Raw genomic sequence first — 14,473 nt, 5'->3', positions numbered from 1 at the left:
GAATATTTTTTTTTATTTCTATGCAATTAAGTCTTTTGGCATTTTGACCCCTATGTGATGTCATCGGCATCAGAGGGGTTGATGGAGAAATAATTATGAATGACTCTGCTGGACTGGACCATGGCTTCGGATTAAACCGGAGGAGATTGGGTTGAAGGGGAGTTACAGCGGATCACTAATGACAGCTGACTGCCGGAGAGAGGAGAAAGGATTTCAAATTTAATCACAACCGCACGACTGGCTGGATGAGATTGTGGCAATATCTGAATGGCCATTCAAAATGCCCACAATAAGCTGATTAATAAGAAGAAATATATATAGAGAGATAGATTTGTGAGTAATTGAATATTTCAAATTTCAAATTTATATAGCACGGTATCACAACAAGCAGTTGTCTAAGGGTGCTGCACAAAAGTCCAAGTCCAAGAAGAAACACAAAATCCAACTTGTTCCACACCAAGCAAGCATGAGCAACAGCGGGGAGGAAAAACTCCCAGGTGTAAGAAACCTCCGGCAGAACTGGGCTCTGTGTGGACGGCCTCTGCCAGGAACGGTTTATGAGAAAGTCTTCCTGAATTCCAAACATGAAAGAGTACCTGTGGCAGCCTTCACTTGTCATAAAAACTCAAGAGGCGTTTAGTTTGTCCAGTTTTTACTACTGTAAAAACATGGTGGCCTCTGTAGAGAGGACCTGCTCCCCATGTAAATATAAAGTATTTAAATATAAATGGCTCATTCTAAGAAAACAACAATCGTACAATTTAGATAAAACACACTAGTGAAAACATCACTAGGATTACTTTGTATTCAGTTTCTGCTCCCTTTCACCTAAATCTTACACACTGAACCTTTAATGAATTTTGTCGCTGTATCTTGGTCTAATTGAGCACAACATTGATGCCTTTAATGCTGTCTGTCTCTGTATTTTTAACAGTTCATCAGAGAGGATGATTGGAGCTCATATGTAGTCAGTGGGAGTGGGGTGGTCAGCGATCCTGACACCACTCACAAGGACAGTGTTCCTCAGTCCTGGCAGCTCTACTCCAGTCCTGTCAATCACACAATAGGAGGCGTGGCTTACTTCCAGGTCACTGAGCATAAGATGACAGTCACCTTCATGCAGACTAATGGGAAATGTGTTTACCGCACAGAGCTGCCAAAACGTATAGTCAGAAGTAATGGAATGCTCTAAAACTGAAGATATGATTACTGATATCTTTGGGCGATGGCATGTTACTATTAAGTGAAATGTGTATATTCATAGTATTTTGTACTGTATGTAATGTTTTACACATGTAACAAAATATAAACTGTTTTATGTCTTTTGTTGTGCATTGTATTTCATGATGGAGGCCTCAATGTGCAGGATGAATTATAGCTTTACTTGCATACAAGTAAGTAGTAGTGCAATAGTAGAGCCAAGTAGAGCATTGTTAGGTTTGCAACCAAAACATCTGCTCTGCCATTTTCACTCAAAATTGGACCAAACTAATATTTGATAGTCATATTACTGCTTTTATTTGTTCAAGTTTTTATTTACTTTGCTTGCTTTTCAGTCAAAGCACTTCCGTTTTTTTAAAGTGCTATATGAATAAAGTGTATTACTAGTAGTAGTAGTAGTATCAATATTATTATTATTATTATAGTATTCAAGTGAGTTTACTATGAGTGAGTGACGACAACAAGTTTCTGGAATCAGTGTGGGCGCCCATCTGCCTTGACTAGAGGAGAATAATGGAGGAGAGGAGAGATGAGTGGATAAGAGGGGAGAGAAGAGAGAAGAGAGAGAGAGAGACAGAGAGAGACTGTTGTCATAAAAATATAAATATAATGAATAGTGATACATTGAGATGCAATTATATTATTAATAATAACAGTTTATCATCATCATCATAATCATAATATGGTGGTAGTATTAGTAGTGAAATTTGGAGAGAGAGGGAGAGAGATAGAGAGATGGAAGCACAAACAATGGACTTTAGTTACATGAAGTAATATGAGAAAAATATGGGGCCACAGGCACAGTTCAGTGCATGTTGGGAGTTGTAGAAGAAAATTGTTGTTGTTTTCTCTATTTCTTTTGATATTTTTTTGCACCTTTCAAGTTCCTGCTTTTCTTCATGACATCGATCTTTGTGTTTACTGTATCTACTTTCCCAGGAGGATGGCTTTTGAGACAGCTTTCCTGCTGCTTCCCCAAACCTTTTATAGTTTGTTTTGGGGACATTGAGCAAGCCCGCTGTAGACGACCTGAGGGAATGATTCGTAACATATTCCGATAAACAGTCAGAGATGTATGACGGTGCTGTACCATTAAGAGAATTAAAAACAAGTAAAATAATTTTAAAATCAATCCTCAGTGATGCTCGAAGCCAGTGTAAAGACACTAAAATAAGAGTAATATGGAATCTTTTCCTATTTCTCATTAAAACCATGGCTGCTGAATTTTGCAAAAGCTGTAGGCGATCGATGGATTTTTTTGGTAATCCTGAATATAGTGCATTACAGTAGTCCAGGCGAGAAAGTATAAAAGCATGAATGAACTTTTTGGCAGTTTCCAAAGTGAGGTACAGTCTTACTCTTGCAATGTTTCTTAAATGATAAAAGGCAATCTTTGTGACATTGTTTATGTGCGGATTAAAATCTAGTCCTGAGTAACACCCAGGTTCTTTATTTTTGATTTGTTTTGCTGCTCCAACTTTGCTGATATTCTTTTGTCCTTGAACATCAGTACCAATTACAAGATTTTCAGTTTTATTTTCACAGGCAATTTATAACTTGGTTTGGCGCATCAGAGTCATCTGGCACTAAATAAGGGAAGACACATGATGGATCAGGTTTTTCTAACAAAAAGTAATTTATAAAGAACTAAAACAAAAAAGAAATTCAACTGATAAGGCTGACAGGAACTGAATTCCAGACCAAAACAAGATCAAATTAATGCTACAGAAATCAAAACTCATCTGAATGGCAGGATGAGCATGGCTATTATTATATGAGGCAGTGGCCAGCTACCTCTACTTCACTGATGGTCCCCAGCTCCAGTTAATGTAAAACTTAGAGAGTTTTAGATAAAGGACCCGTGCGTAGCAACCTAACAAAAACCAGTGCCATGTTTAGATGACTAAATTACGAGTTTTGATTTGCATATGATGCTTGCATCTTTTGAAGAGAGCCATGTGGTATATCTAGACATACTCCCAGACCAGCCAACCATTTTATTTAACCCGAGAAGGGACATTGCGATGGTCTGCTTTTTTTTCAGCTACACCCACACACACACACACACAGCAATACACCCAGTGTCCTGTCAGATCCGGCTTTAACTGATTCTTTGCTTTGCCACGAATAAAACAGGGTATATAGGGATACATCCTGTTTCCATCCTTTCGCACAACTTTCATTTCAATTCCATTTAGATGCTCCAGTCTATTCATGTAGAAAATAACACTGTTGACATCAAGAAGCTATAGAGATTTTAACTGCATGCTTGGTTTTGAGCAAAAATACTTCACAATGTCTTATTTGGTGTGTAAGTTCACACAGAATACCAATGAAAAGTAAATGCCACCAAAACTTCAGTGTCAGGACTAGACTACTGCTGTGTGTGTTGCTCTCCACTGACGCATCTGGCATACAGGCAAGTCCAGATCAGTCAGTTCTATTAAATTGGTCTTAGAGATGTGGACTTTCTGCAGAAAACACAGAATGGAAAACATGCAGTTTGTAATGAGTAAAAATGTATGCCTGTTTGAGACCGATATCGTGATGTCTCCTTTTACTCACCTTTCCAGTGCTTTTGTTTTTCCGATAGGTGACTTTATAGTGCAGCTGGTCAGCAAAGATGTCCCTGATGTTCAGTTGGTGGCCATCTTTAAACAGGGCGGTGAGTGGGTCAGTCACATACAGGGTGGTTTTCTTTTGGCTTTCAATCACCTCCAGCTTGAAGTCAGGTTTGCCTATCTCAGCTGTGGAGAAGGGAGGGAGACTGTCACCTGTGCATGTACACCACTGTATCTCTCATGGAAGTTACCATTTTAATTATGTTAGAGGCCAAAAAATTGTGAGCATTGACAACGCTGAAGCCATTTTTAGATATGACAGGTAAAGTGAGCAATATTGGCTACAGAGTTTACCCATAGTCTGACTTTCAAACATGCACAACACAACAGGAGGTTCTCTGCACAGACATGTTCACAACAGCAACACACACACAAACACTCTCTCTCACAGTGCTTTCACATTGAACGGAAGCGTATTGCATTCACTTGAAAAAAAAAACAAACTCTGTTTACAATGCATGTCTAAATCAATATTTTTTTCAGTTTTTCTCACTTTTTTCCCCCTATTTTTTGGAGTAATTTTTCTTCTGTTTTTCGGACTATTTTTTTTTTTCTGCGTTTAGAGAGCATTTGAAACAATAGACGCTTTCATTCCTTTATTGAGAGCTAGATGTAATGGAAACAAACATGACCTGCTTGTTTAGTTTAATCAAGTTTTACTTTGATCTGGGTTTAAGACACTGGGAGATAGTCCTGTCTTTAAGTCATATAGATGGTATTATCATTAGTTTGTCGAATCTACGCAGGCACCTGAGGACTTTGCAGTTGCTCAGAAGGAAAGCCCATTCAGATCTGCTGAGATGGGGCATGTATGTGCGGGCAGGAGTCACCATAGGTCCATGGGAGTCACTTGCAGGTTGGAGGTTCCGAGGGAGTTCGAAGTATCTCGATAATTCAGAAATTCAGAAAAAAAACTACTCCGAAAAACAGATAAGAATTACTGCGAAAAACAGAAAAAAAAAATTGTCAGAAAAACAGAAAAAAATATTCAAAAAAACAAACCAAAAAATAAATTACTCAGAAAAAACTGTTTTTTTTTTTTTTCAAGTGAATGCAATACACTTCCGTAGAATTCTCCTGAAATTCTACGGACATTATACTAGGAGGCCAGGAGGAGAAAGTCTGCAAAAACTGGGGAGCGTCTCACTTGGACATTTGCATTCACACATGCACCTCCTCTGGCAAATATACTGAGGAACTGCTGAGTTCGGTGCATGTCAGAAAGCAGCTTGAGAAAGACAGAGCTGCGCTGCAACAAGAGGTCATTGGGAAGGACCGGAGCACTGATAGGCTCTGGGACAATTTAACAGCTGTTATTTCCAACACGTTTTGTCAATTAGAAAAAAGTCTTCACGAGTGTAGCAGAAGAACGTACTGTCTTTGTAGGGGCAGAACCGTGGTGTGCTGGTGTGAGGGGACTCAATGAGGTCAGTGGTGGCCCCCTCGGGGTTTCGGACAGGACGTCAGCTGTGTAGTAGGCGTTCAGGTCAGTCAGAGAGCTGGACAGATCACACACTGTTTCTGTGGTCTGGATACAGTGAGGAGTCCTCTGATTGTTCCCTGAAACCCTGTAAAATTTGACAAGTTTCATATGGACATGAATGATGGATGAAAATAGTCTTATTTAGTCTATAATAGACACCAGATGAGCAATAAATTAGGTCTTAAGTCTGTCTAGTCTGGGTATCATTTATAACGCATACAGTCAGAAATAAATAATTTATTATCTGTGCAAAATAACATTGATGTGAATATACTGTGGAACAATGAGCTGAAAGAGCTGTTTGCAGCTGTTGGCATTTGTTAATTCTATTTGATTGTTGACATTGCTCTTGCCTCTTTCATTTTCTCTTATTGAATCACAAAGGTCAATTGTCTTTTAGTTATCTTACTATTTAAAGAGCTCTGGCCTAAAATATACATTCCAGTAAAAGCTTTTACTGAATCAATAATGGAAAGACTCATTCCTGCAAGGTCACATAGCGGGAAAGTGTGAGGGCATTTGCTTTCCGTGGACACACTGACAAGATGAACGTTTCTGGGAATTAAATGCCATTTGTTAAAAGAGTTAAAGGGTGAGGGTTCGGATGCAGGTACTTACGTAGAGTACTCCACAGTGTAGCTGTAAGTGGCTGATGGTTTTGGTTCCCAGGACAAAATGGTTTTGAAGTTGGTTGATTTCCAATTTTGTGCTTGGGGATAGGAGCCTGGAAAATGAGACAATTTGTGTAAGATACTATACTAACATGATTTAAATGAAGGTTATAGTGACACACAAATGTTGACTCCTGTCATTATGAAAGAAAACAATACACCAAAGGTGTTTTATATACTTTATTAACTTATACAAGTAATTTCCATAGGTGAGCTGTACAGGGGACTGTCACACAGTGATAGGGCCTTAGTGCCATAAGTTTTAAACTATTAAAGGCCCAGTGTGTAAGATTTAAGTGAAAGGGAACTATTATTTAATGTAGAATAATTCTCATAATGTTTTCACTAGTTTATTTCATCTAAATTGTATGAATTGTAGTTTCCTTACCCCAGAAAAGGCCCTTTAAATTTAAATACTTCGAGGGGACCCTCTCTACAGAGGCCACTATGTTTTTTACATTAGTCCAGACTGAACAAACTAAACACCTTTTGAGTTTTCATGACAATTAAAGGCTGCTTCAGTTTCTTTTTCATGTTTGGAAGGAGAGCGTGAGGTGAGGGGTAATCAGTTGCAAAATGCAATTTCAACACTAGATATCACAAAATTCTACACACTGAACACTATTTAACACTAAACTACACTTTTAAGTAATAAACACTTAACACCTTAATTGAGGCCCGTCACAATATGTAGGACTACACACATTCATTAGAGAGAAAAAAGCTTTGCACAAATGAGGCACTGTGGACCAGAAAAAATTAAAAAAGCCACAAGTTCAGATACAGCACTTTGTCAGTGAGATAAGGTAATGTTAATGTTGTGAATAGAGCACGTTGCGATTGTCAGTGTAAAATATCCTTGGTCCTATATTTTATTGGACTGACTGTTCTGTCACAACCACAAATGTGTGGTTTTTATGATTACAAAGCAGCAGTAGAAAGTGTGGCGCCCAAAGAACATAAGAGAAGGGCTGTTTTTATATCAGCAGTCTGTTACCTTACCTTACCTGAGTCAGATCAGTCATTCAGTCATTTCTTATTAACAACAGCTATACAGTGTGGTAAGTCATTGCTGTTTCTTCGCAGTATGAGCAAATACTGAGAAGAAACAGCAGTCCCCCCCCCCCCCCCTCATGTTACATAATGTTTTAGGTACTAACAAATACCTCAACATTAAATTGTTACAGGTAATCTTAAATTCTTAAATGTGATTTACAGCCTATAAAGCACGAGTGTCCACTGGTGTTCAAACATTTTTTTTCAAATATTAATCCTGCAAAGTGTGTAGTGACTTGTACTGAAAACTCTATAAGACATGAAAACTGTAAAGAGTATTTCTATGTGTGCCGGAAATCTAAACATAAACACTAAATGAATGACTGTATGCTGCTCCTCCAGTGACCTGTTCATGTAGATCTGTTCATGTGAATCCAACTTTACATTTGCTATACATTTACATTTTCACACTCACAATACTACAAAACAAACTGCTCCACACAGAGAATCATAGTATTTGATATTGTATGTACATATCATATGTCGCGCTACTACAATTTGACTTTAAGGTCATTTGAGAGAACGCGTGGAATGAAGGGCGAGCAGCGTGGACTCACCTGAGGCGGAGTGTGTGGAGAGAAAGAAGAGTGTAGAGACGAGAGCTGCTGTGACTGACATCATCTCCTCTGATGTATTCCTAAAGGTTCTGTTCTGTGTCTGTGCTGCTACTGAGCGAGTACCCTGTGCAGTCTGTCGATCGTCTGACTCTCTTGCTGGAAACCAGTGGTTTTAGCAACAAGCGGGGCATAGCCAAATATGGAGCGTCCGGCCGTGGCGTCACCAGACTGACACAGCCACAGTATTGCAAATTACTATACAGCATGCTGTCCTGCTGAGGTCATCCGCCACGCAATCAACCTTACTGATGTATTATTAGTTATTATTGTTATTCATATTCATATTATTGTTATTATTATTATTGTTGTTGTTATTGTTATTATTATTTCGACGTTTTGGTCAGTGTGGTGGCAATTTCTGTGAAACAAGCACAAAGTCAAACACTTCTTTCTGAAAGTTTAATTCAGCATCTGCAGATGGACTCATCAGTACACATCACCTGAATGACATGCACAAATGAGCAAAGAACATAGGAGAATCTGTGTTCTTATAACTCTCTGCCCCCTCCCACTAAGCATTCAAAGGTATTTATTACCCTCCTGTAGTTTCACTCAGTGGAGGAGACGTCCTGTCCATTTGTTTACATGTTCTGTGGATGACCCCCCTGTGAGACCCCAGGTGTGAGATCCCAATCAGAGATACCATGAGACACCATAAAGTTTTGGTTTCTCGGGGCCATACAACTCAAGTCTCTTAAGCCACCATCGTAAACCTTAAGGTTGCCCTTTCAGATAAACAATTTGGTGAACCATTTGGTCAGTCATCCACATACATGTCTGCTCATGCAATTACACATTCACAAATGTAAAATTTCCATTACATTTCCCCCCTTTGAGCATTTCATGCTCACTAAACAACAATCATTTTTAGACAAACGCATCATCTTGAAATTGAGAATTTCATTCTAGATGAGGGCCCGGAAATTTAACATATCCAATTGCATTCTTGATTAAAGTACACAAATAGTACACAATCAATACACCAGACCAACAACACTTAAATACAAACAAAAATCTGAATCGATGTCAAAAATTCCAATAACACATTTTTTCACATTTAAAATTCACTATGACCACCAATTCCATGCTTCAGGAATCTGTGTGTCCTTGTTCTTTTCCTCAAACAATCGGCAATTTAAATGAAAAACAGTATGCATCAAATTGTCAGATGTATGTATGTATGTATGTGCAGCAATCAGATCAGATTATGTGACCAACACCTCCTTGGCTGGTGAGCATAATGTCCAAAGCCATCCTATTTCGCAGAGCCACATTTCTGAGGCCCTGAATATTGGGAGAAACAAAAATGAAAACCCAACCCCCACTAAGTACACTCCCATCTATTCTGTGTGTGTTGTTCGCACATTTCCCCACCATGGGAAGAGTCCCCCAAATCCTTTGGAGACACTTTCAATGTGGAACACTCAAATCTTCATAATAGTGAGTGCAATCTGTATGGAAGTAAGTGAGGTTAGGTCTCTCATTGATGATCTTTCCTCGCAGTTGTCTTCATGGCTGCATACCATGAATTGACTTCAGGCTTTGTCAGTTCAAACAAGAGTTTCCATTTTTTGTTTTTGCTTATGATGCTCAGTTTAGTTTGGTGTTGTTCTTCCTGCCAAGGTTTCACCTGCCATAGCAATGTTGGCAGGACGATGATGACTGTGAGCAAGGACAGGGAACACATCTTTTCCCTCGAACTGCATCCCAGTCGTCCCATCAGGTGTCACTTTTTGTCTGTCGGCGTCATCGTTTATCAGCAGCGTCACCCTAGCCAACCCCCTAATCAATGTGCCGCCTCTTCGTGAGATTGGAGACGTGTGGTCCTAGAGATTTCCACCCCCTCCTTGCTCGCGGACACAAAGCAGTTGAAGGCTGAGGTGCACTCACTGACATCAATGCACGCTGTGTTCTGAAGAATCCACTCCTTGCTCAGGAACCTCCCTGCAATGGCTTGCAAACATCCAAGTTGATCTTTCAGCAGCCTTCACTGCCATCTATGGATTTTGGTAGGGCTTCCTTCACCTATCTGTGGATCTCAAAAAGCATAGGGGACAGGTTGCACAATAAAACATTTCCCTGAGCAGTGCCTTCGCAACTGCTGAAGAGTCCTGTTTAAATGTGGAGAAACACACATGTCAATAAAACCAAGACAGTATTGCTTTCCCTCACTTTGTTCTTCCATAAAATCCCTCAAACAGTTCACTTTATATAATCTGGATTCCTCTTTGTATATTATTATAGTACCAATTATATAACTCTAATGAAAATTTAAAAATAATTTGTGAGTAATTTGTGAGTTTGACAATTCTTTTGTAAACCAATATATCTGTATCTCTTCCTACATTTGGCATCCCCCCTTTGACACTTGGTTCTGACCATGTGTCAACTATGAGGAAACAGATATCTTTCTAAACAGGATTTCCTATTTGTTCCAGACCAAAATGTATAGCCACCAAACAATCCACTTTCCTTCAAACTGTTTTTTTGTTTGTTTTTAACTGAGCTGCCCTTATCTGCAGCTCCTGTAAATCTGTATTTAAATGTTAATGACCCATCAAATACATTAGGTGTTAATGACCTATCAGATTCAGAAACGCCTCGGACAAGCAGACTGTGCTTTGCTGCAGCTTTTGCAGCAGCTTCTGCTCTCACATTCCCCTGTGAAACTGAAAAGTCTTTAAAAAATAATGCTTCACATTTGCAGAACGCAATTAGTTTGAATAACAACACAGCATCAATCAGAACAGCAACCAATGTATGGTAGGTAATGGGTTTGAGAATTTCCCTTTAGCCAAAAATCTGCCAAATCATATACCACTCCCAATGCATACCTGCTACCAGTGTATATGTTGACACCTGTCACTTACATATTTGCATTTCTCAATCAATGCAACCAATTCTGCAGCTTCTGCAGAATAATGTAATGAGTGATTCAGCCAAATTTGTCATACAAAGTTGTAACGTCAAAACCCACTTGGCTTCTACCAGTTGCTGGATCTTTTAATGCTGAGTTGTCCACAAACAGCTTCATATCTGCATTTATCAGCTGTACTGTATCTGAGTCACTTAGCTTTTGAAAAGTGTTCAGTCTGACAATAATAAATTCCACAGTCCTAATTGCATTTATCACTGCAGAAATCTTTTGTGATTTACCTCTAAACCTCTGATTAAGTTATTTTTATTATTGGGATCAGATGTTTTTTCCCTTCCCATAACCCCTTTTGGTCCAAAGTTCCAAAACTTTCAATACCAATTGTTTTTGTTCTCCTTTGCTTAATAGAACATGGAGATCAGAATTTGATACCTTAAACAATTTGTCCAGTGAGTCAATCTAAGCTACTGAGACAACACAGTGATTACTGTTCTAGTATAACCAACCTAACCTATCGTTAATCTTTAATCTAACTTTCTCTATCACATTCTTTAACTACTTACTCTAACCTTCTCTACCATCCTTTGTGTTAGCATAACATCTGTAATTACATCTGGGTGAGTACCTCAGCATCTCACAAGAAAGTGTTACTTACAGAGGTGAGGGAAGAGTTCAGAATCTTCAATTGATATGCATATATCAAATCCTCTAGTTACATCTACGCCTTGTGATGTTAAAATTAGCATATTACTCAATGAACACATCAAATCTCTACCAATAATATCTATCAGCCAGCGTGGTGACAACAAAAATTAATGTTTAAAATTTCCTTAACCTCATTTTTTTTTTTTTTTAAAACAATGGTACAGTGTATCTCTCTAGCACTGTCGTACCTGTTGCTTCAATTGTTTTAAAACATCTCTAACATTCATTTTTGGAGTTATATTAAACTCTTCACATTAAATGACTGATTCTGTTTCACCTGAATCTACCAAAAATGTGGTGTCTTTACCATTTACTTTGATTGTGTGTTTTTGCATATATGCATAAGTTCTAACAGTAATTCACATGGTGTGCGTGTTACAGTGCTCTTACGAATTTGGTGAGTAGGTTGAAACTTTCTCTCTGTCTCCGCGTCTGCACCAGATGAATCCTTCACTGTCCCCAGCTCCACCGCTACTCAATCGCACTATGTGTATTGGTTCTCAGGGCAATCCCTGATCCAATGTCCAATTTTGCCACATTTGAAACAAGCGTCAGTTCTTCCACGTCCCCTTCCTCTCCCTCCATGACCTTTCTTATGCCCGCAGACTTGGTTTCGATATGCTGTCAGCTGTGCCATTCGCAGTCCCTCTGTCAACTGCGTTGCCTTTTTCTTTTTCTTGCTGTTCAAGAGTTTTTCTGCATGATCAGCATGACCCCATGCTGGATTCACCATTCTCCGCTCCTGTGCAGAGACGGATCTTGCCACTTTCGAATACTGAGTCCCCATCTCAGTCATCAGCAGTCTCTGCTGTTCAGTGCTGGTTCCAGTTGCACTGCATACCGCTCCCCCACTTAACACTTGTGGGAGAGATGAAATGGTAGGTTCTTTCATATTGGTGAATGTCCATGGTCTATAGATCAGCTGAGTGTTTCCATCTCCTGCAGCCACCTCCACCATCGGTGCTTGCGGGGTTGCATTCAAATCATAAATTGCCTCCTTCCCGGTGCGCCGTGGAGTATGTGCTGCCACATATGGAGTGGTGCATGATGGAGGCCTGTCCACCTCCTCTGCTGCAACAAGGTCGAGGTCTGGATGGAGGTTAGGGACGGCTGGAGCTGCCGCCTGCGCCCTCTGCACCGGTAGCAGCTGAGTGTCCTGCTGGTCATCACACTGCACCGCTGCTGGCTGTGGTTGTCCTCTCGGTGGAGCTGAGTCCAGATCAGGGTCTAGTCGGACACACTGAGACTTGGAGATTAGTTCAATCCCTACCTTTTGCAAACTGTCCCTGATATTCACTTCAGTTAACCAAAATTCACACGCTCCAGTACAAATATCCCTACATTTCTTTTTTCCTTCTAATTTGTCCCCACTAACTCATTCCTCTCTAACTCTTTCCTCTCTAACTCTACGCTTACCATCACTTATTAACATATACTGAACATTAAGAAAAGAAAGCTGAAGTGGATTAGCATTTTCCTTATCTTTCTTTCCTTTACAGATGTTTAAACCCATTTCTCTAGTAGGTTGTCTCAGCAGTTTTAACACAACTCTTATTTATCAATTTAAACTCCCAATTTGTTCAACAAAATACAAAATTTGGAAGACCAAAGTTATGCTGATATGGGAAAAGACATTTAGAAATTCCCTAATTTATTTTAATCCGTTCTTTCTTTTTAATTTCCTTTTGTTAAAAATTTGTTTTTAGGATTTTAATTTTAGGATTTAAGTCTTTCTTAATAACCTCAAAAAACCAATTATACCCCTAATATACTTAAGTTTACTTAAATTTACTTACCTTTACTTACCTTTGGCGGTTGAGAACTTCTCTCACTCTCTTTTTTTTTTTCTCTTATTAAAGCAGATTCATTGCAGTGTCGAGATTATCCTGGCTCAGGTCTCAGTCCTTCAGTCCCAGTCACATCTCCAGTGCAAAACTCTATTTACTATATTATATCATAGTTTGTTAAATCATGAGCTCGACGTCAGAACCCAATATAACAAGTGTATTAAAATCAACAAACACTACTACCTCCTCTCAGATCACCAACCTGTTTACTCTAATAACTACGTGATCTCCAAGATCATCAACAGGCTTATTCTATATTAACTCTGTGGTCTCCAAGACCACCCGTGACCTCCAAGATCACCCGAAGCTTCCTTGATTCTACATCGGTTCCAAACCTTGCCATGCAGACACGTCTGTCACACACGTCTGTCAGATCCAGAGTGTCCTCTCACACGAATGATCCTGCCGACAACGCCAAAATTGTGGTGGCAATTTCTGTGAAACAAGCACAAAGTCAAACACTTCTTTCTGAAAGTTTAATTCAGCATCTGCAGATGGACTCATCAGTACACATCACCTGAATGACATGCACAAATGAGCAAAGAACATAGGAGAATCTGTGTTCTTATAACTCTCTGCCCCCTCCCACTAAGCATTCAAAGGTATTTATTACCCTCCTGTAGTTTCACTCAGTGGAGGAGACGTCCTGTCCATTTGTTTACATGTTCTGTGGATGACCCCCCTGTGAGACCCCAGGTGTGAGATCCCAATCAGAGATACCATGAGACACCATAAAGTTTTGGTTTCTCAGGGCCATACAACTCAAGTCTCTTAAGCCACCATCGTAAACCTTAAGGTTGCCCTTTCAGATAAACAATTTGGTGAACCATTTGGTCAGTCATCCACATACATGTCTGCTCATGCAATTACACATTCACAAATGTAAAATTTCCATTACAGTCAGTCAGCATATAATTATTGGACACCAACCAATCACAGCTATGAAATCAGCTCTATTCATTCATTCATTCTCTCACTTCACCTGGCAGATTCTTTGAAATCAAGTGAAAGAAAGAAACATGGAACATCTGTAACAAATTCCAAGTAAGTAACTGAGGCTGATTTCAGAAAAACCATTGTTGCAACAAAGTCCTCAAATTACAATGCATGCTCCAAATTAAGGGCTTCTATTACCTCAACACAAAAGGCCTGATATAACAAGTTTTCTTGTTCTGTGAAGGTGAGAGACAGTTTATAGGCCAACGTTAAACAAAAGTCCACCTGAGTCGCAGTGGTTTCTGTGAATATTTCTGCTACCAACACCTGAACTCTTCTTCAGTATTCAACAGTTCAACATTCATTCCACGCTGCTCTACAACCCTCACAGACAAAAGAGATCAAATAATCAGGCACATGCAAAAACTTACATATTGCAAC

At 39.4% G+C, this 14,473-nt stretch overlaps 1 pseudogene; it reads right to left on the bottom strand.

The window, feature by feature from the left end:
- Positions 1 to 2,542: 2,542 nt before the first annotated feature.
- LOC138412106 (tissue factor-like) overlaps positions 2,543 to 14,473 on the bottom strand; it is a 39,284-nt pseudogene continuing 27,353 nt past the window's right edge.

Source organism: Paralichthys olivaceus, chromosome 11, assembly GCF_024713975.1.
Source record: "Paralichthys olivaceus isolate ysfri-2021 chromosome 11, ASM2471397v2, whole genome shotgun sequence".
NCBI lineage: Eukaryota > Metazoa > Chordata > Actinopteri > Pleuronectiformes > Paralichthyidae > Paralichthys > Paralichthys olivaceus.
This window is presented reverse-complemented; position numbering and strand designations above follow the sequence as displayed.